General features: G+C 38.3%; 2 long non-coding RNA genes across 2 annotated transcripts in view; one reads left to right on the top strand and one right to left on the bottom strand.

Moving 5' to 3' along the window:
• The window catches only part of LOC129060949 (uncharacterized), a 128,771-nt gene that overhangs the window by 58,628 nt on the left and 43,486 nt on the right, over positions 1–26,657 (top strand). The gene's annotated exons all lie outside the window — the stretch shown is intronic.
• Positions 19,227–26,657, bottom strand: part of LOC134761917 (uncharacterized) — a 29,049-nt gene continuing 21,618 nt past the window's right edge. Inside the window, exons 2-3 of the long non-coding RNA XR_010141080.1 lie at positions 26,318–26,374; positions 19,227–20,790 (exon numbers count right to left, since the gene is read on the bottom strand). This is a non-coding gene — a long non-coding RNA (uncharacterized LOC134761917). The remainder of the gene's footprint in view (positions 20,791–26,317; positions 26,375–26,657) is intronic.

Raw genomic sequence — 26,657 nt, forward strand, 5'->3', positions numbered from 1 at the left:
ATGAATTAAACTTAACTACTTAAAAGCCCAGTTACAGCTCTGGGAGAGAAGATGAGTCTTTCTGAATTGATCCTCAGATAAAATCTGTATCTTTCGTGGCTACCATATAACCTTATTGGATTACAAGAAATATACAATGGGTTCTCTCCAATTGGGAAAAAAATTTTCCATCAAATGTATGGTTCTTGAATAATGATTTAGAACTATAGATATCCAACTAAAATCTAGCAGTTATATTTATTTAGGATACTTAGAGATAAAATTAGAATTCTGTTTGAGTTTTATGAGAAAAAAAAACAAAAGAAGAGCTGTATTAGGAAGAAATCGATTTCTCTCACATGTAAAAGGAATATAAGATCTTCTGCTTCTGGTATAATTCACCCTCTTTTTATATTGTATTTCTGCCATGCAGAGCTTCTATGCTCAAGGTCACCTTAAGGTACAAGATGGCTGCTGGAACTCCAGCAATCACATGCACATTCTAGCAACTAAGAAAGAGGATACTTCTGGAAGTTGCACAAATTTCTGTTTATATCCATTTGGTAAAAGCCTAGCCAAAACTCTGTATGTAGATACAAGGCATCCTAGGTAGTACAGTATTTATTTATTTGGGCTGACCACATAGTTATCTAAAAGGGGTTCTGTTACAGTGGTTCAAGTGGACAATTGACATTGGAGGAAGAATAGTAAACACTCTTCACCACATAGTGGTATGGAAGTTTTGGGGGAAAGAAAAACATAAGGCAAAAACTAGCATATATCAGGATTGACATGGAGATGAATTAAACTTAACTACTTAAGAGTCCAGTTACAGCTCCGGGAGAATAATAAAGCTGGGGAAGGCTTTAGAGAAATATATGGGAATGAAAGTATAATGAGCATGGATTTGATTCTTCACAAAAGCAAGCAATACTACTTTAATTGTAAATATCAGGAATCATTTATTAGATATAGATGTTTATATAAATGATAAAAGGGAATTGTCTGTGCTGAGAAAAGATGAAAATATAATTTCCCACATGGAATTTACAATTTGCTTTTGTTGCAGTCGTTTTTGGCTGCTGTTTTTGCTAGATGCTGTAATAAAACTAAAAAAAAAATGTATTATAGCTCAAACAAAAGGTTATTTCTAGCTCAGATAAAGCCTAAAATATAGCCCTAGACAAAAAGCTAGCTCATTTCTATGCTGTGATTTGGGGATCCAGGCTCTTTCCATCTCGTGGCTCCACCATCTTCAACTATTGGCCTCTAAACTTAGAATGCTCATGATGTCCATCAAGTTTGCCGAAGGTGAAAAAGGATGGAGGATCATGTGTCCTAGGGTTTTATGGTCCAGGCCAGGAACTGGTGCATATCACTTCCATTCACATTTCATTAACTAGAACTTCAAAAAATAAATAAATAAATAAAATAAAGTGAAAGTTTATCTGTAGGTCCAGGAAGAAGAGAAAATGGGCTTAGTGAAAAAATAACCAAACTCTGATAGAGCCCATCCTTGTTGTTTTTAAATAACCTATTTTGTTCTTCTTTTCAGTTTTTAAAATAATTTTTTATTTGTAATTTTTGTGGGTACTTAGTAGGTATATATATTTATGGAGTACCTCAGATGTTTTGATGCAGGCATGCATGCAATGTGTAAAGATCACATCATGGAAAATAGGGTATTCGTCCCCTCAAGCATTTATCCTTTGTGTTACAAATAATACAGTTCTACTAGTTAGTTTAAAATGTACAATTAATTATTATTGACTATAGTCACCCTGCTGTTCTATCAAATACTAGATCTTATTCATTCATTCTATTTTTTGTGCCTATTAACCATCCCCATCTCTCCCCAACCCCACCACTACCCTTCCTATCATCTGTTAACCATCCTTCTACTCTCTGTCTCCGTGGGTTCAGTCATTTTGATTTTTAGGTCCCACTAATAAGTGAGAACATGCAATATTTGTCTTTCTGTGCCTGACTTATTTCACTCAACCTAATGACCTCCAGTTCCATCATGTTGTTGCAAATGACTGAATCTCATTCTTCTTTTTAATGGCTGAATAATCCTCTGTTGTGTATAAGTACCACATTTTCTTTATCCATTTATCTGTTCATGGACACTTAGATTGCTTCCAAATCTTGGCTATTGTGAACAGAGCTGCAACAAACATGGGAGTGCAGATATCTCTTTGATATACTGATTTCCTTTTGGGTATATGTCCAGCAGTGCGATTGCTGGAGCATATGGTAGCTCTATTTTTAGTATTTTGAGCAACCTCCAAACTGTTCTCTATAGTAGTTTTACAGATTTACATTCCCATGAACAGTGTACAAGGGTTCCCTTTTCTTCACATCCTTGCCAGCATTTGTTATTGCCCAAGTTTTGGATGTAAGGCGTTTTAACTGGGATCAGGTGATATCTCACTGTAGTTTTGATTTGCATTTCTCTGATTAATGGTATTGAGCACCTTTTCATACGTCTGACTGCCATTTGTAAATATTCTTTTGAGGAAGGTATTCAGATCTTTTGCCCATTTTAAAATAGGATTGTTAGACTTTTTTCCTATAGAGTTGTTTGAGCTCCTCCTATATGCTGGTTATTGATCCCTTGTCAGATGAGGAGTTCGCAAATATTTTCTCCCATTCTGTGGGTTTTCTGTTAACTTGGTTGATTGCTTCCTTTGCTGTGCAGAAGGTTTTTAACTTGATGTGATCCCATTTGTCCATTTTTGCTCTGTTTGCCTGTGTTTGTGGGGTATTACTCAAGAAATCTTTGCTCAGAGTAATGTCCTGGAGATTTTCCCCAATGTTTACTTGTAGTAGTTTTGTACGTTGAGGTGTTAGATGTAAGTCTTTAATGAATTTTGATTTCATTTTTGCATATGGTGAGAGATAGGGGTCTAGTTTCATTCTTCCGCACATAGATATCCAGTTTTCCCAATACAATTTATTGAAAAGACTGTGCTTTCTTCAGTGCATGCTCTTGGCTCCTTTGTAAAAAATGAGTTCACTGTAGGTATGTGGATTTTTTTTCTGGGTTCTCTATTCTGTTCCATTGGTCTATGTGTCTGTTTTTATGCCAGTACCATGCTGCTTTGGTTACTATAGCTCTGTAGTCAGCTATGATTTGAAGTCAGGTTATGTGATTCCTCTAGTTTTGTTCTTTTTGCTTTGGGTAGCTTTGGCTATTATGGGACTTTTGTGGTTCTGTGTAAATTTTAGGATTTTTTTTTCTATTTCTGTGAAGAATGTCCTTGGTATTTTGATAGGGATTACATTGAATCTGTAGATTGCTATGGGTAGTATGGACATTTTAACAATATTCTTTCAATCCATGAATATGGAATATCTACATTTTTTGTGTGTCCTTCAATTTCTTTTATCAGTGTTTTACAGTTTTTATTATAAAGATCTCTCACTTCCTTGGTTAATTTCTAGGTACTGAATTTTTTGTGTGGCTTTTCATTTCTTTTTCAGATTGCTCACTGTTGGCATATAGAAATGCTATTGATTTTTGTATGGTGATTTTTGTATCCTGCAACTTTACTAAATTTGTTTCTAATAGTTCTAATAGTTTTTCATGGAGTCTTCCGATTTTTCCAAATATAAGATCATATCATCTGCAAACAAGGATAACTTGACTGCTTCCTTTCCTATCTGGATGCCCCTTATATCTTTCTCTTATCTGATTGCTTTAGCTAAGATTTCTTGTACTATGTTAAATAACAGTGGGCATCCTTGTTGTGTTCCACATCTCAGAGGAAAAGCTTTCAGTTTATCCTTATTCAGTACAATACTAGCTGTAGGTCTGTCATATGTAGCTTTTATTATGTTGATGTATGTTCTTTACCCAGTTTTTTGAGGGTTCTTATCATGATCTGATGTTAAAGTGATCAAATGCTTTTTCAGCATGAATTGAAATGATCATATGGGTTTTGTCCTTAATTCTGTTGATAAGATGTATCACATTGATTTGCATACATTGAACCATCCTTGCATCCCAGGGATAAATCCCACTTGATTATGATAAATGATTTTTTTTTTTTTTGAGACAAAGTTTCACTCTTGTTGCCTAGGCTGGAGTGCAATGGTGTGATCTCGGCTCACTGCAACCTCTGCCTACAGGGTTCAAGTAATTCTACTGCCTCAGCTTCCAAGTAATTCTACTGCCTCAGCCTCCCAAGTAGCTGGGATTGCGGGCATGCACCACCATGCCCAGCTAACTTTGTATTTTTAGTAGAGAGGGAGTTTCTCCATGTTGGTCAGGCTGGTCTCAAACTCCTGACCTCAGGTGATCCACCCACCTCAGCCTCCTGAAGTGCTGGGATTACAGGCATGAGCCACTGTGCCTGGCCAATGAATGATATTTTCAATGTATTGTTGAATTCAGTTTGCTTTTTTTTTTTTTTTTTTTGGGATGGAGTCTTGCTCTGTCACCCAGGCTGGAGTACAGTGGTGCAATCTTGGCTCACTGGAACCTCCGCCTCCTAGGTTGTAGCAATTCTCCTGCCTTGGTCTCCCGAGTAGCTGGGACTACAGGCATATGCTGCTACACCTGGCTAATTTTTTGTATTTTCATAGAGACGGGGTTTCACTGTGTTGCCCAGGCTGGTCTTGAACTCCTGAGCTCAGGCAGTCCACCTGCCTCAGCCTCCTAAAGTGCCCCAATTACAGGCCTGAGCCACTGCACCCAGCTGGGTTTGCTAATATTTTGTTGAGGATTTTTGCATCAATATTCATCTGAGATACTGGCCTGTAGTTATCTTTTCTTTGGTGTGGCTTTGTCTGGTTTTGGTATCAGAGTAATAGTGGCCTCATAGAATGAGTTTGGAAGTATTCTCTCCTTCTCTTTTTCGGAATCGCTTGAGTAGGATTAGTATTAATTCTTCTTTAAATATTTGCTGGAAATCAGCAGTGAATCAATTGGGTCCCAGGCTTTCCTTTACCAGGAGACTTTTTATTACAGCTTCAATCTCATTCCTTGTTATTGGTCTGTTCAGGTTTTGTTTGTCTTCTTGTTTCAATCATGGTAGGTTGTATGTATCTAGGAATTTGTCCATTTCTTCTAGATTTTCCAATTTATTGGCATATAGTTGCTTACAGTAGCCACTGATGATCCTTTGAATTTCTGTGGTACCAATTGTCTGATTTTATCTGGATTTTCTCTTTTTTTTTTCTTAGTCTGGCTAAAGATTTGTCTACTTTAACTTTTAAAAACCCCAACTTTCTGTTTCATTTATTTATGCTGTGATTTTATTATTTTTCTACTAATTTGGGGTTTGGTTTGCTCTTTTCTAGTCCTTTAAGATACATCACTAGATTGTTTATTTGAAGTTTTTCCCTGTTTTGATATATAGGCACTTACAGATTTAAACCTTCCTCTTAGTACTGCTTTTGCTATATCCCATAGGTTTTGGTATGTTGTGTTTCCATTATCATCTGTTTCAAGGAATTTTTCAATTTTTGTAATTTTTTCATTGACCCACTGGTCATTTGAGAGTATATTGTTTAATTTCTTTGTAGTTGCAAAAAATTCCTCGTTATTAATTTTTAGTTTTATTCCATTGTGGTCAGAGATGCTTGATATTATTTCCGTTTTTGAATGTTTGAAGACTTGTTTTGTGACCTAACATATGGCCTATCCTTGAGAATGATTCATGTGGTGAGGAAAAGAATGTGTATTCTGTAGCTCTTGGATGAAATATTCTATAAATATATATTAGGTCCATTTATTCTATAGTGCAGATTAAGTCTGATGTTTCTTTATTTTTTCCTCTGTTAAATCTGTCCAGTGCTGAAAGTGGGGTGTTGAACTCTCAACTATGATTATATTGGGACTTATCCCTTTAGCTCTAACAATATTTTCTTTATATATCTGGGTGTTCCAGTATTGGGTGCATATATTTTTAAAAGTGTTATATTCTCTTGCTGAAGTGACCCCTTTATGATTACATAGTGACCTTCTTTGCCCCTTCTTGTAGTTTTTTAGAAATCTGTTTTGTCTGATATAGGTATAGCTACTCCTGCTCTTTATTGGTTTCCATTGGCATGGAATATCTTTTTCCATCTATCTCTTTATTTTCAGTCTATTTTTGTCTTTATAGGTCAAGTGTGTTTCTGGTAGGCAAAGGATTAACGGGCCTTGATTTTTCACCCAATCAGCCACTCTACCTTTTGACTGAAGAGTTTCAATGTTGCTATTGATAAGTAAGGACCTACTCCTGCCATTTTGCTATTTGTTTTCTGGTTGTTCTGTCATCTTCTTTCCTTCCTGCCTTTAGTGAAGGTGATTTTCTCTGGTTATATGATTTAGTTTCTTGCTTTTTATTTTTTGTGTATCCATTGTTTCTTGGATCGAGGTTACTGTGAGGCTTGCAAATACTATCTTATAACCCATTATTTAAAGCTGATAACACTGTTTGCATAAACAAACAAAAAGAAAACTAATAAAGACTCCACACCTTAACTTTTTTTTTACTATTTATATTTTATTGTACTTTCTATATCTTCAAAAGTTGTCGTAGTTACTTTTTATTGGTTCATTATTTAGTATTTCTACTTAAGAGTCGTTTACACACCACGGTTATACTGTTATAATACTCCGGTTTTTCTGTAATTAACATTACCAGTGAGTTTTGTACCTTCAGATGATTTCTTATTGCTCATTAATGTTCTTTACTTTCTGATCGACATACTCCCTTTAGCATTTCTTGTAGGACAGGTCTGGTATTGATGAAATCCCTCAGCTTTTGTTTGTCTGGGAAAGTCTTTATTTCTGCTTCATGTTTGAAGGATAACTTTGCTGGATATACTATTCTAGGGTAAAGGTTTTTTTTTTTCCTTCAGCACTTTAAATATCTCATACCACTCTCTCCTGGCCTGTAAGGTTTCTACTGAGACGTCTACTGCCATATGTATTGGAGCTCCATTGTATGTTACTTGTATCTTTTCTCTTGCTGCTTTTAGGATCTCTTCTTTATCTTTGGCCTTTGGGAATTTTATTATTAATTAAATAAAATGAGGTAGTCTTCTTTGGGTTAAATCTGTTTGGTGTCCTATAACCTTTCAGTACTTGGATATTAGTATCATTTTCTAGGTTTGGAAAGTTCTCTGTTATTATCCCTTTGAATGTGCTTTCTACCCCATCTCTACCTCCTCTTTAAGGCCAATAACTCTGCCCCTCTGAGGCTGTATTCTAGATCCCTCGTAGGTGTGCTTCACTATTTACTCAGTTTTCTTTGGTCTCTTCTATTTTCAAATAGCCTGTCTTCAAGCTCACTAATTCTTTCTCCTGCTTAATTCTCCTATTAAAAACTCTTTAGTATGCCAGTTGCTTTTTTCAACTCCAGAATTTCTGCTTGAGTTTTGACGATTTCAATCTCTGTTAAATTTATCTGATAGAATTCTGAATTCCCTCTCTGTTATCCCGCATTTCTTTGAGTTTTCTCAAAACAGCTTTTCTGAATTCTCTGTTTGAAGGGTCACATATCTCTCTTTATCCAGCTTGGGTCCCTAATGCCTTATTTAGTTTATGTTTTCCTGAATTGTCTTGATACTTGTAGATGTTCATCCGTGTCTGAGCATTGAAGAATTAGCTATTTATTGTAGTCTTCTCAGTCTGAGCTTGTTTGTACCCATACTTCTTGGGAAGGCTTTCCGTATATTCTAAAGCACTTAGGTGTTATAATCTAAGCTGCATCTGCTTTAGGAGGGACCTCGAGCCTGGTAACACTGTAGTTCTTGCAGACTCATAGTGGTACCATCTTGATGGTTTTGGACAATATCCAGAAGACTTCTCTGAATTATCAGGCAGAGATTCTTGTTCTCTTCTCTTGCTCTCTTTTCTGAGCCACCTGGAGCTGGGGGTAGAGTGGCACAAGCACCCCTGTGACCACCACCGGATCTTGCCCAAGGCCTGATGTAACCACTTCCTGGCTACTACATGCATTCACTGAAAGCCCTGGGCTTCTACAATCAGCAGGTGGCAAAGCCAGCCAGGTTTGTATCCTTCATTTCAGGGCAGCAAGTTCCCCCAGGCACTGGAAAGGTGCAGAAGTGCTGTCTAGGAGCCAGGGACTAGAGGCAAAAACCTCAGCAGTCTACTTGGTGTTCTATTGTACTGCAGAGAAGCTGGTACTCAAACCACAAGACAGTTCTTCCTACTCTTCCCTCCCCTTTCTAAAGGCAGAGGGGCCTCCCCCCTTGACCACCTCCACCACACACACACACACACACACACACACACACACAGAGAGTACTGCCAGACTACTTCTGATGTTCCCTTAAGCCCCAAGGGCTCTTCAGTCAGCTTGTGGTAAATGCTGCCTGGTCTGGGACACACCCTTCAGGGGGAGCGGGTTCCCTTCTGGCTCAGGGAAAGTCCAGAAATGCCATCCAAGAGCCAAGTCTTGGAATCGGGGACCTCAAGGGTCTGCTTGGTGCTCTACCCTCCTGTGGCTGCGCTGGTACCTAAGGTGTGAGACTTTTACCTCTGCTTTGCTCAAGCAGGAGACTTTCCCCATAGCCACCACAGCTGGGAATGTGCTGAGCCTCATCTGAAGCCAGCAAGTCTCAGAGTGTCACCCAAGGCCCTCACTGTAGAACCCGGCCATCACTGCTAGTTATTCAGGACTCAAGGGCTCTTTAGTTAGCAAGTGATGAATGCTGCCAGGATTGGGTCTTTCCATTCAAGGCAGCGGGCTCCCTTCTGGTCTAGGATGTGTTTAGAAATGTCTTCTGAGAGCTAGGGCCTGGAATGGGGACCTCATGACTCTGACCGGTGTCCTATCCTGCTGTGGCTGAGCTGGTATCCAAGATGTAAGACAAAGTCCTTCTCACTCTTCCATCTCTTCTTCTCAAGGGGAAGGAAGGGATCTCTTTTGGAGCTGTGCTCCGTGCAGCCTGGGGTAAGGGGAGAGGTGATACTAGCACTCCCTTAGCTGCCCCTGCTGGTATCTCAGTTTGTCACATGCTCCTCCAGTCCACACTAGGACTCATCTAGGTGTTGCAGTCTTTGTGGCTTAGAATGCCTTTCAAGTTTATTTAGAGCCCCAGAGCACTTTAGCTTGTCATAGCAAGGCTTGTGGGAATTCAGGATGTGACCACTAACCTTAGCAATTCCTCTTTGGGTGGGACTGGTTTAAATGCTCCCTCTATGGGTGAGTATCAGCTGAATTTGGTCTGGTTTTGCTTTCTGCTATAACAAGGGAGCACTGAGTTCAGTATCTCACAATTGCTGCCCTTCCTCTTCCCCAGGGCACAGAAACACTCTCCACTGCGGCCAAGGATTGCAGGAGAGGTGGCATCAGTGATTCAAGACTGCTTTTCCTACCTCTTCAGTGTTTCTTTCAGTGATATGAAGTTAAAGCCAGGCACCATAAGTGCTCACCTGATTTTTACTGCTTACAAAGGTGCTTTTTTGGTGTGGATTGTTGTTACATTGGTGTCCTTGCAACAGGGGACAATTGTTGTAGCCTTCTATTCTGCCACCTTGCTCCACCCCTTTTATTTTGTCCTTTTCGTACATAGAAGAGAACTTCCTGCCAAGGGAGACAACTTAAAGCCCCATCCATTGACTATTTTAAGCTCAAAGTCTGAGATCCTTGGTTCATGCATAACCCTTTCCTTCAGGTCTGAATGTGACCTTATGTTTTCATGGCTTAAGAACAGGCAGCTATATGTGTCATATGCACATACCCACTATACAAAAATGAAGCCTTGCCAGGGTAGCCTCAGTAAAAGCTCCCATTCTGAAAAGGGAAGAATAAAAGAGACACAGCATCTACTGGTTAATAGCAGATTTGAAATACAGTGGACACACATGGGGGGAAAGCCTCCTCTACTGTGGAGTACAGAAAATTTCTGGATTAGATCCTGGTTCTGCCCTTTGACAGTTTTCTCTTTAGTTTTTACCTTTGACTTCTAGAATGTTTTACTGTAATCATTTGATTTCTATGGCTACATCTGAAATGGCCATGGGGAATATGTCTTTTTTTTTTTTTTTTCCCTGAGGCTTCCCAGGTCTCAACCTGATTTGAGTTGATAAAGCTTGTAGTTGACATCCCAGCCCATTTCCTGACTTTTTTTCTCATTTTATGGGAATGAGATATACTTTTATTAGTTTTATGCTACTGCTATTTAAAGCTTTTCAGTTACAAACAGGTAAACCTAATGCAAACAAAATTAAATGTTTTCTGTTTGAGTCGATTTTTGTCTCATATTTTTACAAAGTCCAGCTTTTGATATTGTTTTTGTTGTATTATATTTTCTTCATATACCTTGTTTCATTTTTAAAAATTTTAATGCCAGTCTAACTAATAAGTTTAAACATTCACATTTATTGGGATAACTGTTGCATTTGGATTTTGCATCATATCTAGCGTATTCTATTTATCCCCATTTTTCTACTCGTTTACCTCTTCTTTGCCTGTCTCCCACTGCTAATCTGAACAGGACTGACTGAGATAAAAGCTGTGTCTCTGTCGCTTCCATCAAAGGTCCTGGTCCATTCCCCTACAGTGACAAAAGATATTTCTCCCTCTCCTACTGGAGACACCCAATATCTCTTCTCCTTGTGAAAAGATTCCCTTCTTTTCTTTGCCTCACACCCTTTTGGACTATCTTTTATTCCATCTATTGCTGCTGTAACCAGCTGCACACAGTAGTAATTTGGTAACAACTCACCTCATCTCCACTGCATAGCAAGTCTTCCCTGCCTTGGTGCTTTCATAAAACCAGGCATGAGTTTATATGCACAGCTTGGGAAGGACAAGAGGCTTCTAAGTTCATGGGGCAACACCTAGCCCATGGGAGATACAAGTGCAGGTATAAATACCCCCACTTCTGTGCTTCAAGAGAAAATGATGGGTACATTCTATATGGCTCTTCTTAAGGGTCAGTAGAAATGAACTGTAGGTGCCCACAGCAAGAAAACATCTCGTATCAACTTTTTCTCCTTTCCTATTTCATTCTCCTAAGTTCTCCACTCCTGTTACATGGAATCACTTCAAAAAAACAAAACAAAAACAAAAACTACTGACTCATAAGCCCTTGTTTTAAGTGCTGCTCTGCTTTCAAGGGAGAACCCAAGCTAAGACAACATTCTTCATGTGAAATAACCTTCCAATTTTTACCTACCTTAATGAGATTGTCTAGATATATTACATTTTTAAAGTATAATTCTTTAACTCTCAGAATCAAATGTAATACTCCAGGTTTCATTTTACTGGAAACACACAATAGGATGCAACTTTTGTTTCTTGTAGTTTGGACACAACTTTGCTACTTTGTCAGCTATTAAATTTTACCTAAACATTCCCCAATATTCTTTAGATGCTTCAAAATAAAATCTACCTCATCGTTCATCTTTTTGTAATATAAACCTTTTATTTTAGAATAGCTTATATTTATGTAAAATTGTGCTGGTAGTAAAGGGTTTTTACGTTAGCATACTACATTTATTGCAATGAGTGAATCAATAGTGTATGTTATTAACTAAAGTTCACACCCTACTTAGATGTCCTTCTTGTGTTCCAGAATCCCAAACAGGATACCATGTTATATTTAGTTGTAATGTCTCAGACTCCTCTGGCTATGACAGTTTCTCTGACTTTGTTTTTGATAATCTTGAATGTTTGGAGAAGTATTGATAAAGTATTTTGTAGAATATCCCTGTATTGGGATTTGTCTGATGTTTTTCTCATGATTATATTGGGGTATGGATTTTAGGGAAGAAGAACACAGAAGTAAAGTACCTGCTATGGTTTGAATGTGTCTCACAAACGTTCATGTTGGGAACTTACTCCTCAATGCAACAGTGATGGGAAGTGGGGCCTAATAAAAGGTAATTGGTTCATGAGAATTCTGCCCTCATGAATTAATATCATTATCATGGGAGTGGATGGTGAGAGTAGGTTATTATATAGCAAGCAGGGCCTCTTGTGCCTGTTTCTCATGCTCTCTTCCACCTTCTGCCTTTCCCCATGGGATAACTCTCACAAGGTGCTGGTTCCACACCCCTGGTCTTCCTAGTCTCCAGAACCCTGAGCCAAATAAACTTCTACTTTTAATAACTTACTCACTCTGTGGTAATCTGTTATAGCAATAGAGAATGGACTACGACAGTGCCATTCTCAGCTCATCATGTCAGGATACATACTAAGATTCTTATATTATATACTCTTTGGAAGAAAGTCACTGTGCATAGCTTGACTGAGGAGTTATGATACACTTTTTGAGGGTGGAGTATCTACATAAATGATTTGGAATTCTTCAATACAGGAGATTTCCCTTCTCTCTAGTTATTAATTAATTCAACCATTTATTTATAGCAGTATGAACTCATTTATTTTATACATTAGGTTGTAATCCAGCATTTATATTGTTGCTCAAATTTGTCCAGCTTTGGCCATTGGGAGCTCTTCCAGTTAGCTCCAGGTCTTTTTGACATATCCTCTTCCTAATAGTTTGATTTTTTTTACATTCTCCTTATTATAACCAACTACTTCTTAACAGGAAAAGCCTATATTTCATATTAAGTTCTCTTCTCTTGGCTTTAGTTCATTATTCTAATATGCTGAAATGATTTGACTCTTCTTTCAATTTTTATTTATCTTTCCACATTTTGGTTCATCAGCAAATTTGATGTGTCCTCTGTGTTTATATAAATACTCTAAACAAGACAGAAGCTCTGCGGCCTTCTACTAAATACCCCCACCCTCTATCTCCCCTCCAGCCTGATCCTGAAGACTTAATTAGAACTTGTATGGTACCTTATTCACTCAGATAAAAGTGAATATTATCTTCTAGCTCACATTTTATCCTCTTATCCACAAGAACAAAAAAGAACAGGAAGTCTAATGGGAAAGTTTCATGTGGAGAATAATAATTCTGAGGTAGTTCACTGTTCAGAAGTGAAAGGAGAATGTAGTTTAGTGGGAGGAGAGGCTCTGGAATTTTATTATTTTAAGGAAGGAAGCAGTTATCAGATTTGGAGGGCAAAACGTACAGAATGAAAGATGAATTGAAGTAACCTCCAGTTCTCCATACAGACTGTGTGACATCGAACCAGAAGAGAAAGGGCACAAAAACGTTTCAGGGTCACATTAGTTTCCATGGTGGTAAGAAGGAGGAGGAGAAAAGAATCATGCTTGGAAGTGGCAGATAACAAGAACACTGACCAGAGTAGATAGATGCATGTGTGTGCGGTTTAAAAATAAGTGAATACTGCCAGGCCTTCGCATCCAAAAACCTCCAATGACTTCAATTTTAGCTTCTACTTCTATGTTTTCTGATGTTTCTGAAGTAGCCACTGCATGGAGAGAAACAGTGCTTCTAAAAAGCAAACCCATGCTCCTGGCTTGGTTAAGCCTGATCATTTTTCAAGTGTGTTCCTTCAGTGCTGCCAACCATAGAACACCTATTACTTGCAAGACCTTGTGTTTGTCTTAATTCTCCTAACAACCCAATGGGATAGGTGTGATTATTTTCACTTACCAATATGGAACTGAGTGTCAGAAAGGTGCCTCATGTCTGGTGACAGCAGCAAGAACACTCAGGTTGTTCTGGGATTATGGCAGTTCTCTGGCTACTTCAAAGATGTTGAACAACTATTAACATAGGATGGAACACTTTGTCTCAGCAACGGAGTTATTTACCTCTCTGAATACAGAAAAATATAAAAATGAAATTTTGGACTTCATAACTCAGTTTCACTTCAGATATATTAGGTTTTGACAAAGTGGCTTTTTACTTTTATTGCTACCTGTGAATCTGACTCCACCATACTTTGTTATGCAGCTGAGCTTTTAGAAGTCATTGCTAGGTAAATATGTTATTCAGAGTCACAATCTTTTACCTGACCCCTCAAAAAAAAAAAAAATTCCAACCTGGAACTTTTATCAAAAGAAGTGAGTTAAGAGGAGATTGATACTGCTTCCTGAAGCTGAGACTTAAAATTAACTGTTTCGCCAAAGGCAAGAAACATTTATTTAATCTTGAGCAGGCCAGAAAACTCCAAGTTCATTCTCCAGGCAGCATTTTTCTTCCTTTTTGCTCCTGCTTCCTCCATAAGCTATACTTATATCCTCACAGGTCTAGGTGATATTTCAATCTTTCATCAATAGCAGGCTGATTTATGGTTATTGAAAAAAGTTAATAGGCAGCATATAACATCAGATCTTATCCCAGTAAATTTTCTCAGAGGAGATTTTATGTGTTGTTCTTCCTTGCACCTGCCAGAAAATATTTACCTGATCAGTAAAACTTTGAGGTCCTGACTGATTAACATGCTGGTAGAAACCTTGAGGAAATCACTGTTCCTGAAAGTTTTCATTAGCACATTCTTCTTGGAAGATAGCATTCTTCGGCCTGCAGTCTGATTATTCTCCAGTCTCAGCAGTCTCCTGGCATGGGGCCACTGTAAACTGGAACATCTTTTGTTTTCTCAACCTCAGTGAAAGTTGATGGGTTTAATTGTTATTACTTCTCTTAGAGAATGATCATATTTATTGACAGTTGATGCAGCTATGTATCCAATGCAGTGATCTCAGGACAATTCTTTTAATCTATGCTAGCCTGTTAGCATAGCGCTCTTGAGTCCTAAATGATGACATCATAATTCACCTTGCAAAGCAAGAATATGAAGGAAGGCAAAAAAGATATTAGGGATCTTGGAAATGTTACTACAAACTAAATTAGACTAAGTATGAGAACAGGGGGCATTCATCTCTCCAGTCACCTCAGTTATATGTATGTCTCACTGTCTGAACACTGTTTAGAAATAAAGAAGAAATGTGAATATTGAAACTCCTAACCCAAATAATGCCTGAAGTTAAGCCCTTGGGAATCTTTTCAGTAGTCCCTGGGCAGACCCAAGCTCTTCTTCCTCTCTGAAGGGATTTGAGTAATTGGTTCCATTAAAAGCTGGAACCAATGATGATCAGCATTTTTCTGGTTCACGGTGCATGGTGTTATGTTTGGAGTCCTGTTCCTTGTCATCATCTTATTGCAATGCAGAAGACTAGCTATTGGTGGTTTGTGTCATGCCCTTCCAATTAGATTCAGCAATATTGTCCTGGAAGGTCCCGGAAGGATTTAAAACCAACTTCTAGAATCTGGAAATATGGATCCTCGTTTATTTCTCTCCTCCTTTATCGTCTGTAACTCACAATACTCCTTTTAAAATTCACTCCATCGTCCATAGCCCTAGGAAGATAATATCTTCTTTTTGTGCGTTTTTTAAGAGCTATCTTATGTTCATCATTGGTCAAAAGTTGCACCCTGTGATAATCTGACTACTGGGAAGAAACCCAGGACTTTTTAGCCTTTTGTAAGAAACTTGAGATCCTTGTCCCGTGGTGAAGAGCATGGGAATGGGGATGGGGACCAGAGTAGGGATTCCAAAGGAAGGGGATTCTCTTGCCCAGATTGCAGGGTCATAGATCTAGTAAGGAAGACTGTATCTCCTCCAGAGGTTAGAAAAATTCATTAGCCCTGAATTTCTCATTAACTAGGATATGTTTGTGTTCTGAGCTGGATAATGAACATGGACACACATACATCTGTCTGCTTTGGTGAACTTTTACAAGAAAGAAGATTAGTGTTCTACTAGTCTGTAAGTCTGGGCTTCTACTGTTGGACTGGGTATGAAATCAAGGTTTAGTATGTACCATGTAGAAGTCTGAACCCCCAGTGGCTACTATCAACTGCTGCATGTCTTCAGAAAGGAGATATGGCAAGGGTGAGAAGCAAACACTAAGATAGCATCTTGACATTGTACAGCAATAGATGTCATTGCTAGGTTTTCCGGAACTTTTTTTTTAGTAGGAAAGATAGGCATTTCACAGGTAGAAGAAAATGTCGATAAACACATTGAGTCAGGTTATTGAATTTTCAGAAACATGAAAATAGGCTGTTCATACAAAGGTACAAGTTTGTGAATAACTTTCATTTTTATAGCCATATACATTTCCATATTGTCAATTTGGCTTTGTTATTTCCAAAAAATAAAGTTGGCCTATTTTTAAAAAATTTTCAAAGGACAGCCCCATTTTCATGTCTTAAAATAAGGATTATAGATTCACAGGAAATTGCAAAAATACTAGACATTCTTTAGCAAAGTCTGGAGCTAGAGCTGGCTCAAAGTGGTCAGGTTATAATGAAATCTTCTGGGCTTCCTTATGTACCTTTCACCCAATTTCCCCCAATGGTAACCTAAGTTATGTTACATAAGATTATAGCAAAACCAGAAAACTGACAGTGACACAATTCTCGTACTGTGTTCAGATCTTACCGTTTTTACCTGTACTCACTTGTGTGTGTGGGCACACGTCTATAGTTTTATGCACTTTTGTCATGTATAGATTCATAGCCACCACTACAAGATAGAGAACTAGTCCATCATGACATATCTCTCGTGTTACCTTTTACAGTCACATGTATCTCTCTCTACCCATCTCTAATCTGTACTTCAATCTCTATAATCTTGTCATTTTTAGAATATTATGTAAATAGAATCATATAACCTTTTGAGATTGCTTTTTTTCACTCACAATTGCCTTGAGGTCTATTCAAGCTGTAGTTTTTCCTTTTTATTGCTGAACAGTATTCCACGGTATGGGTATACCAGTTTGTGTAACCATTCATCCATTGAAGGACATCTGGGTTCCCCCTAGCCCCCAGTTTTTGACTATTGCAAATCAAGCTGCTGTAAACATTTGTAAATAGGTGTTGGTGTAGAGATAAGTTTTCATTTCCTTGAGACAAATACCCAGGCGTGTTACTGCTGGATCATATGGTTGATGTATGTTTAATTTTTTTTTCTTTTTTTTCTCTGAAATAGGCTTTTCTTTATCATTATTATTATTATTATTATTATTATTATACTTTAAGTTTTAGGGTACATGTGCACAATGCGCAGGTTAGTTACATATGTATACATGTGCCATGCTGGTGTGCTGCACCCATTAACTCGACATTTAGCATTAGGTATATCTCCTAATGCTGTCCCTCCCACCTCCCCCATCGCACAACAGTCCCCAGAGTGTGATGTTCCCCTTCCTGTGTCCATGTGTTCTCATTGTTCAATTCCCATCTATGAGTGAGAACATGCGGTGTTTGGTTTTTTGTCCTTGCGATAGTTTACTGAGAATGATGATTTCCAATTTCATCCATGTCCCTACAAAGGACATGAACTCATCCTTTTTTATGGCTGCATAGTATTCCATGGGGTATATGTGCCACATTTTCTTAATCCAGTCTATCATTGTTGGACATTTGGGTTGGTTCCAAGTCTTTGCTATTGTGAATAGTGTCGCAATAAACATACATGTGCATGTGTCTTTATAGCAGCATGCTTTATAGTCCTTTGGGTATATAGCCAGTAATGGGATGGCTGGGTCAAATGCTATTTCTAGTTCTAGATCCCTGAGGAATCGCCACACTGACTTCCACAATGGTTGAACTAGTTTACAGTCCCACCAACAGTGTAAAAGTGTTCCTATTTCTCCACATCCTCTCCAGCACCTGTTGTTTCCTGACTTTTTAATGATCGCCATTCTAACTGGTGTGAGATGGTATCTCATTGTGGTTTTGATTTGCATTTCTCTGATGGCCAGTGATGATGAGCATTTTCTCATGTGTCTTTTGGCTGCATAAATGTCTTCTTTTGAGAAGTGTCTGTTCATATCCTTTGACTACTTTTTGATGGGGTTGTTTGTTTTTTTCTTGTAAATTTGTTTGAGTTCATTGTAGATTCTGGATATTAGCCCTCTGTCAGATGAGTAGGTTGCAAAAATTTTCTCCCATTCTGTAGGTTGCCTGTTCACTCTGATGGTAGTTTCTTTTGCTGTGCAGAAAGAAGCTCTTTAGTTTAATTAGATCCCATTTGTCAATTTTGGCTTTTGTTGCCATTGCTTTTGGTGTTTTAGACATGAAGTCCTTGCCCATGCCTATGTCCTGAATGGTAATGCCTAGGTTTTCTTCTAGGGTTTTTATGGTTTTAGGTCTAACGTTTAAGTCTTTAATCCATCTTGAATTGATTTTTGTATAAGGTGTAAGGAAGGGATCCAGTTTCAGCTTTCTACATATGGCTAGCCAGTTTTCCCAGCACTATTTATTAAATAGGGAATCCTTTCCCCATTGCTTGTTTTTGTCAGGTTTGTCAAAGATCAGATAGTTGTAGATATGTGGCGTTATTTCTGACGGCTCTGTTCTGTTCCATTGATCTATATCTCTGTTTTGGTACCAGTACCATGCTGTTTTGGTTACTGTAGCCTTGTAGTATAGTTTGAAGTCAGGTAGCGTGATGCCTCCAGCTTTGTTCTTTTGGCTTAGGATTGACTTGGTGATGCAGGCTCTTTTTTGGTTCCATATGAACTTTAAAGTAGTTTTTTCCAATTCTGTGAAGAAAGTCATTGGTAGCTTGATGGGGATGGCATTGAATCTATAAATTACCTTGGGCAGTATGCCCATTTTCATGATATTGATTCTTCCTACCCATGAGCATGGAATGTTCTTCCATTTGTTTGTATCCTGTTTTATTTCATTGAGCAGTGGTTTGTAGTTCTCCTTGAAGAGGTCCTTCATGTCCCTTGTAAGTTGATTCCTAGGTATTTTATTCTCTTTGAAGCAATTGTGAATGGGAGTTCACTCATGATTTGGCCCTGTTTGTCTGTTATTGGTGTATAAGAATGCTTGTGATTTTTGTACATTGATTTTGTATCCTGAGACTTTGCTGAAGTTGCTTATCAGCTTAAGGAGATTTTGGGCTGAGACAATGGGGTTTTCTAGATATACAATCATGTCATCTGCAAACAGGGACAATTTGATTTCCTCTTTTCCTAATTGAATACCCTTTATTTCCTTCTCCTGCCTAATTGCCCTGGCCAGAACTTCCAACACTATGTTGAATAGGAGTGGTGAGAGAGGGCATCCCTGTCTTGTGCCAGTTTTCAAAGGGAATGCTTCCAGTTTTTGCCCATTCAGTATGATATTGGCTGTGGGTTTCTCATAGATAGCTCTTATTATTTTGAGATACATCCCATCAATACCTAATTTATTGAGAGTTTTTAGCATGAAGAGTTGTTGAATTTTGTCAAAGGCCTTTTCTGCATCTATGGAGATAATCATGTGGTTTTTGTCTTTGGTTCTGTTTATATGCTGGATTATATTTATTGATTTGCATATATTGAACCAGCCTTGCATCCCAGGGATGAAGCCCACTTGATCATGGTGGATAAGCTTTTTGATGTGCTGCTGGATTTGGTTTGCCAGTATTTTATTGAGGATTTTTGCATCAATTTTTTAAGAAACTGCCAAACTATTTTCTAGAGTAGTTGCACAGTTTTACATTCTCACCAGGGGTGTATACAGGATCCTCTTTCTCTGCATCCTCGCCAACATTCGGTACTATCACTATTTTTCATTTTAGCTACTTTAATGGGTACATAGTCATCCTCACTTTTACTTTTTATTTTAGGTTTGGATACTTGTGAAGGTTTGTTACACAGGTCAACATGTGTCACAGGGGTTTGTTGTACATAGTATTTCATCACCCAGGTATTAAGCCCAGTATCCATCTTTTCTGCTCCTCTTCCTCTCCCTTCACATGGATCCCAGTGTGTTTCTTCTTCTTTGTGTTCCTATCATGTAGCTCCCACTCATAAGTGAGAAAATGCAGTATTTGGTTTTCTGTTCTTGCATTAGTTTGCTAAGAACAATAGCCTCCAGCTTTATCCACATTCCCACAAAAGACATAATCTTATTCTTTATGGCTGCATACTATTCCATGGTGTATATGTACCACATTTTCTTGATCCAGTTTGTCACTAATGGGCATTTAGGTTGATTTCATGTTTTTGCTATTATGAGTAGTGCTGCAATGAACATTCGTGTGCATGTGTCTTCATGGTAGGATGATTTATATTCATCCCTAATTTTAAATACCATAAAATATCATTTGTTTTCTTGCCATCAAAAACAGCTGCTCCAAGAGAAAAGGTAGGTTAGCTCCATGGACAATATATACAAAAACAGTTGCATGGTTCATGTCCTGATTTGCATGTGATTCAATAACTTAGTTAAATCCTGTGAAGTTAAACGTCCAAGAATGATCCAGGTATTAATGCAGCAAATTTTGACTGGGATAATTAAGTTTCTTATTAAATACATTTTTCTCTGGCAAAGTCAAAAAACTTGCCAATTACTATACTAATTGTGTTGAGTTCAGAGGTGATTATACTGAAAAATCACTCTGGGGGCTATATAGAAATTTAACATACATCTTCTGACTTTTGTGTTTGCTTCTTTGGTTAATATCTGAACATTCCACTCTACCTTTTCTCAGTGTGTTAAGTATAGAAGGGAGGGTTCTGTTGACTTCCCTATGGAGAGCTAATTATGTAGATTACACTCCCTGGATTCCAATTATTACAGATGACTTCATCATTCTTTCACTTCCTGGGTCAAAGTAGAGTGGGGTACATTTGCCTAGATGCCAGGATCTGTCCTCCTCCCAAATGGAACTCAAGGGGTCAGCTCCCCTTGTGTAGCATTAGAAGTAAGAGGCATTATTTTTCCTGGTTCTGTTTTTCTGTTGCATCAGATCCCTGAGAACATGAGAGGCTTTGAATTCTATGCTGAAAAATTCCCCTCAATTATATGAGATCCAACTGAAATCCCTTGAGCCATATTTTAGCTTTTATGCATTTCAATTATGAGGAAGAGTCAGCTGAATAGCACGAATGCAACATAAGCCAGCCAGTTGGAAGAGAGTGGTGCCATAAATTTATGAAGAGAAAGAGCCTGTTGAGAAGAGGAAAGAAATACAGATCTCAGTCACTTTAAACTATCACCTATAAAAGTGTTTAGAAAAACTGTAAATCATAAATGCTTCCATTGATAATCACTGATTTGCAAGGAGGAAGAAAAAAATCAGAGACGAATGTCTACGGTGGAAAATCTCATGTTCTCCCTAATGTGTCACATGTGCAATGTAGGGTATTTAAAAGGCACCATCCATTGAGGAAGAACACACAGAAACATTGCTTTTTCCAGAAACCATATTGGTGAAAGTGTTTTGATGGAAACCAACCTTGGGAAATGTTTTCTTCTGCCTTTGTCAGCCTAATGGGAATGGTAAAGTTGTTTTCCACAAAAAAAAAAAAAAAAAAAAGATCTTTATGGAAATATGTTGCCTCCTGGTAAGTTTAAACAGTTGTCTTTTTAGGCACAGGCCAGGAAGTGATCTCAGATTCATAGTGGTGTGCAGCATGTTCTTTCTACCCAACTTTTATCAAAGAATAAAGTTCAGAGGGCATCAGAATTACAATTCAAACAGTCTCAGAGGAAGACAAAACAAGGCTGCTTTAATAAATAAAAACAATGGAAAAGGAATCCCAATGGCTAATGTTTATCTTGCTTCTAAGATTCCTTATGAAATAGTGGAAGAATTCTTAGGATTCATTTTTTCTTCTCTTCTCCCAGGCAATTATCAAGACTTCATTTTGTATCACCCCAGGATCTCTTCCTTCTCTTGTTGACACATCATCTGTTAGTATTTCACAATTTTTTCTAGATTCATACAGAATAGGTTTGGTCTTGAGCCCTATTTTGCCTTTGCTATCATTTGTCTCATTCTGGGGACTCTACTATTTAAAGCCTTATATGCTGATAACTTGTGATCATTTGAATAACTTAATGTAGCCAGAGTCCCTAAATTTCATTCATCATGTCTTGAGAGAAAACTATTACTCCTATCTCTACTTCCAGAGCAGGGATTATCCCCAAATCATGTGACTTCCTAATTAACCACTAAAATTGAAGATTTTAAACACTTAGTTGCTAAATATTCTTAGTCACTAGACTTGTCCTCTAATAAACTTAGACTGATACATGAAGAATCTTCCCCTGACATAATTTGATGTTCAGATGCAAAGGCCCTAGTCAGTATCTATGCTTTCTGCTTCCCCAGACTGTAAGCACTGAATTGCACTTGTTCTCTATATCCTCTATACCACCTTTTCTAGGTTTGTGCTGAAATGTTTAAAAAACTGTTTCAGAGTATATTACTGAAGGAGTGGATTTATTTGTCTCAAAAAATAGTAATAATAGCGTCTCACTCTGTCGTCCAGGCTGGAGTGTAGTGGCAAAATCTCGGCTCACTGCCTCTCTGGCTTCAGCCTCCTGATTAACTGGGACTACAGGCACGTGCCACCACACCCAGCTAATTTTTCATATTTTATTTTTAGTAGATACAGGCTTTCACCATGTTGGCCAGGTGGGTCTCAAACTCCTGACCTCAAGTGATCACCCACGTCAGCCTCCCAAAGTATGAAGGAGTGGATTTAGATACTCAGTTATCCATTATGTCCAGATCAATCCTTCCTTATTCTTTCTCCACCTGTTGGCCACTGCTTGGCTATTCTATTTTGCACCAGTCTATTTTCTTGTTTCAGCCTAGACCCAAGGGACCATGCCTTCAATGTCTTTCCTGTAAATCTACACAGCCATTTCCAACTCTGGGTCAATTCAACCAACTGCCATCTCTGACTTACATACCTGGACTATTGAACCCTGTTGGTGCAAATTCACGAAGTCAAAGGCACCAGAATGTACTTTCTGAACTCTGGCTGTACATTAGAACTAACCAAGGAGCTTTGGGAAAAAAATATGTACATCTATATATAGATATCTGTAGATCTATATATAGAGATATATAGAGATAGATATATTTCTTCCCAGAACAATTAAATCAGCATCTTTCATGGGAGAAACTGGGAATGTGTATTCTGGGAATGTGTATTCTTTCAAAGTTCCTAAGTGATTCTATTATGAAGGAGGGATTGAGAATCTGAAATTACCCATCTCTGGTTGCCAGTGTCAGCTGGGTCCTTATTTTCCTTTCCTTCTCCTCTGTTCTATTCTTTTAGCTGTTGACCTTGACTTTCACCTCCTTTAAATAATTGCCATTGAGAAGAAATTCCAGCTTCTCCTTGCTTTCATCCAGACCCTACCGGCCTACATCTGTTTCATCCCTAATCTTTACCTTTCAAATAAAGCAACAGAAAAATATGTTTTCATTTTAATCTCCCATCCTCACCCATCTTCTATATCTATCCTTGAAGTTCTTTCCCATTAATATTTAAATATTGCTTTGTGCAGTGGCTCACATCTGTAATTGCAGCACTTTAAAAGGCCAAGGTGAGAGAATCACTTGAGTCCAGATGTTCTAGGCCAGCCTGGGCAACATAGCAAGACTCCACCTCTAGCTGGGCATGGTGGTACATGCCTATAGTCCAAGCTACTTGGGAGGCTGAAATGGAAGGACTTCTGGAGTCCAAGACTGCAGGGAGCTATGATCACATCACTGCACACCAGCCTGTATGATAGAGTGAGATCCTGTTTCTAATTAAAACAAAAGAAAACATTTAAACCTGCTCAAACTGTTGCCACCTTTAAAATAGTGTCTCACCTATGCCTTGGCCTCTTCCTTTATAAAATTGATTAAACAGCAATCTAAGCTTTCTCCATTTTATCACATTATATTTACTTTTCAAACTACTGAAAATCTAGTTTCCACCCATCCGTATGATTATTCTCACTGTGCCAATGATTAACTATTATTAAATCCAAAGGATGTTTTCTAGGCTTATCTTTTTTGAACTCTTGATAGCATTCGATTCTGCTCATTCATCAGGTTGCTTATTTTCTCTTTTCCATGGGCTTCTTGACACATTTTCCTTCATGGATCCTTCTGCCCTGGTTCTTGATTCTCTCTTTTTTTTTTCTTTTCTCAACACATTTTTCCTTTGTAGGTTAATTAAATCCCATGGCTCCAATTACTACTTACATGTGGATGACTCCCAAGTCACACGTGCATCTCAGAATCTCCCCTGAGCTCATGAAAAGCTCCATTTGGTCAAGAGCATAGTAGCTAAGAATTTGAGCCCTCCAAAGTCTACTCTTTCTCTATTACCTGTCTAAGCAAATGGCTGGCCCCTATCTAGCTGCAGAAGCCAGAAACAAAGTCATGTGATTCCACCTCTTAATGTCCGCAGAATCTAATCCCTATGTTGTATTTCCACTACCATAGTTTAGGCTCCCCTCATTCCTCGCCTAGTTTACAGGTAGAGGAGCATAGTGGACTTCTTAACTTCAGTCTGGCCCCTATCTAATGTTTTCTATACACTCCATCTCTTTTCTCTCTGTCCTTGGACTTGAAGGTGTTCATTTGGGTCTTTCAAGGTAGAAATCAAAGGGGGTAAAAAAACAAAAGGATACATCAAGAGAGAGTTTGAAGTGAAGATCCATGAGTCTTACCTAGATAGCAGAAGAAATGGAAACAAAAAGGTCATAGACACATCGGAAGAACAGGAAAAGATCAGTGTAATAGAGATCGTAACACTGAAGAACAGGTAAAGGAGTGAAGGAGACAGATGGGAGAGGAAGAAAATGAAGTGCTTTTTCACTTTTCAGATAAATTTGATCCGTCCTTTTGCTAAAGCATCCCTAGATAGAGTTTTTAAAACATGCCAACATAAACCTGCAAAGGAAGTAGATAATGAAGTCTGTGGAGAGAGGTCTTGGTATTAAGTAGGTCAGCGTTTATGGTATGGAAACCAGGACCAGTGGGAGGAAACTGGATCCTTTCACACTACACTATGTCAAGTACAGATTAAATAGAAAAAAATCCACACTGTTTTCCAAAATACAGTTTTATATTCCTCATGTGAATATATTTATGGAGAGACAGTCCTTAAACTTCTGGAGAGCTTTTGCCTTTCAGAAAAATTTAGGTAGGTGAAAGAGTAATTGGAGTCTTCAATCTTTAAGCCTGTGAGTAAAGTTGTAAAAACTCCTGACAAGTTCTTTAGCACAAAATTGAAAATTCAATCATATCTGCAAGATCCATCACAACTGGGGTTGCCTTACCTTTCCAGCTTCATCTCTTACTCTGTCCCTTTGCTGTCTCAAGTCCAGCAAGATAGAAGTACTTTTAATTCACTAAGCATTTCCATGTTTTCTCATTCATCTTTATGTATTTGTCATTCTCTTGACTTGAAGTCATAGCCTCTGTGCAAGCTCCTCTACCAGGAAAGTGTTAGAAACATAATAAATGCTGACTAAATGCTTTTGAAATAAAAGACAAAGTTTTGAGTAGAAAAGCTATGCATAGAAAGGAGCCGTTTGTATGGTGATTTTTAAAAATCAGTGAACAGATTTTGTTTTAACCAAAATAAAATAATGAGACTATTGAAGGGTTTCTACAGCCTTAGATTTGCAGGCATTAGGCTACTAGGAAAGCCCAGGGCTGTGACGGTGCAGATGAGGGTAAATATAAGACAGTATAAAGAGAAAACTGCAGACCCAGACATGACCTTGATGGTGTACTACTCGTCTGGGTCTGCAGTTTTTTCTTTATATCAGGAGTCCAGGTTCCATCACAAGTTAATGTCTATCAGGTTCATCATCTGAACAGAGATTCTACATCATGCTTAATCTTAAGTTTCTCCTATTCTATAAAGACTTCAGATACACATGGAATACTCCATTGCAAAATCCCACTTACTAAGGTATAGTCGTAGGTGAAGAGATGTGGAATTTCTGGGTCATAGGTTTTTCCCACTTACTAAGGTATAGTCGTAGGTGAAGAGATGTGGAATTTCTGGGTCATAGGTTTTGTAAGTAATGCCAAACAGTCTTAAACACTGCACCAGTTCACATTGCCGCCTGCAGCTCATGAGAGTTTCACTTAACATCCTTATCTGCATTTGTTAGTTATTCAGGCAGAAATACCTTTGGTATTTTCATTATTGCTTGTTTACCAGTAATGAATTGCCTCATTTTTGTTCCACTGCAAGTATTTTTATTTCATTTTCTTTCTTTTTAAAAGAATTGTCTCTGTAATCCCAGCACTTTGGGAGGCAGGTGGGTCATCTGATGTCAGGAGTTCGAGACCAGCCTGACCAACATGGTGAAACCCTGTCTCTACTAAAAATACAAAAATTAGCCGAGCATAGTGGCGCACACCTGTCATCCCAGCTACTTAGGAGGCCATGACAGAGAATCGCTGGAGGGTGCAGTGAGCTGAGATCGCACCATTGCACTCCAGTCTGGGCAACAGAGCAAGACTCCATCTCGCTTGGGGGTGACTATACTGAAACTATACCTGGCATCTAGTTATTACGTCAAGTCAATAAAATTAAGATCGCCCACTCTTTCCCCTTAAATAAGACATCTAGATGGACTAATGACTACCACTGTATTAACCAGTCACAGGAGCACTGTCACGCATTTGGTATTTTTAACTGTAGGGGATGCCATCACTCACCATCGCGGAAGGCCTAGTCCCTGCTGAATCCACTGTAGATGAACTCGGATTTGATTCCTGCCAAATCAATTGTAGAAGCTGAGCTTTTACTGAATATTCTGGGCTGACATAGTAACCATACGGTGTTAATTAATTCATGCTTGAAGGACATAACAATTAATCAGTAGACCTGCACGTATGCTTACTTTCAAGAACTATTTCCAATTAGATCCGCAACCCCCACCCCCATCTCTGAATTTACCATCAACCTAGGTAAATGTACCCTTGCCAAACCTCAAAAACAAGAGACTAAAATGCAACCCAGTCGGAGCCCAGAAATCACATTTTAACCATGAATACA

This window comes from Pongo abelii, chromosome 7 (genome assembly GCF_028885655.2).
Source record: "Pongo abelii isolate AG06213 chromosome 7, NHGRI_mPonAbe1-v2.0_pri, whole genome shotgun sequence".
In the NCBI taxonomy this organism is placed as follows: Eukaryota; Metazoa; Chordata; class Mammalia; order Primates; family Hominidae; genus Pongo; species Pongo abelii.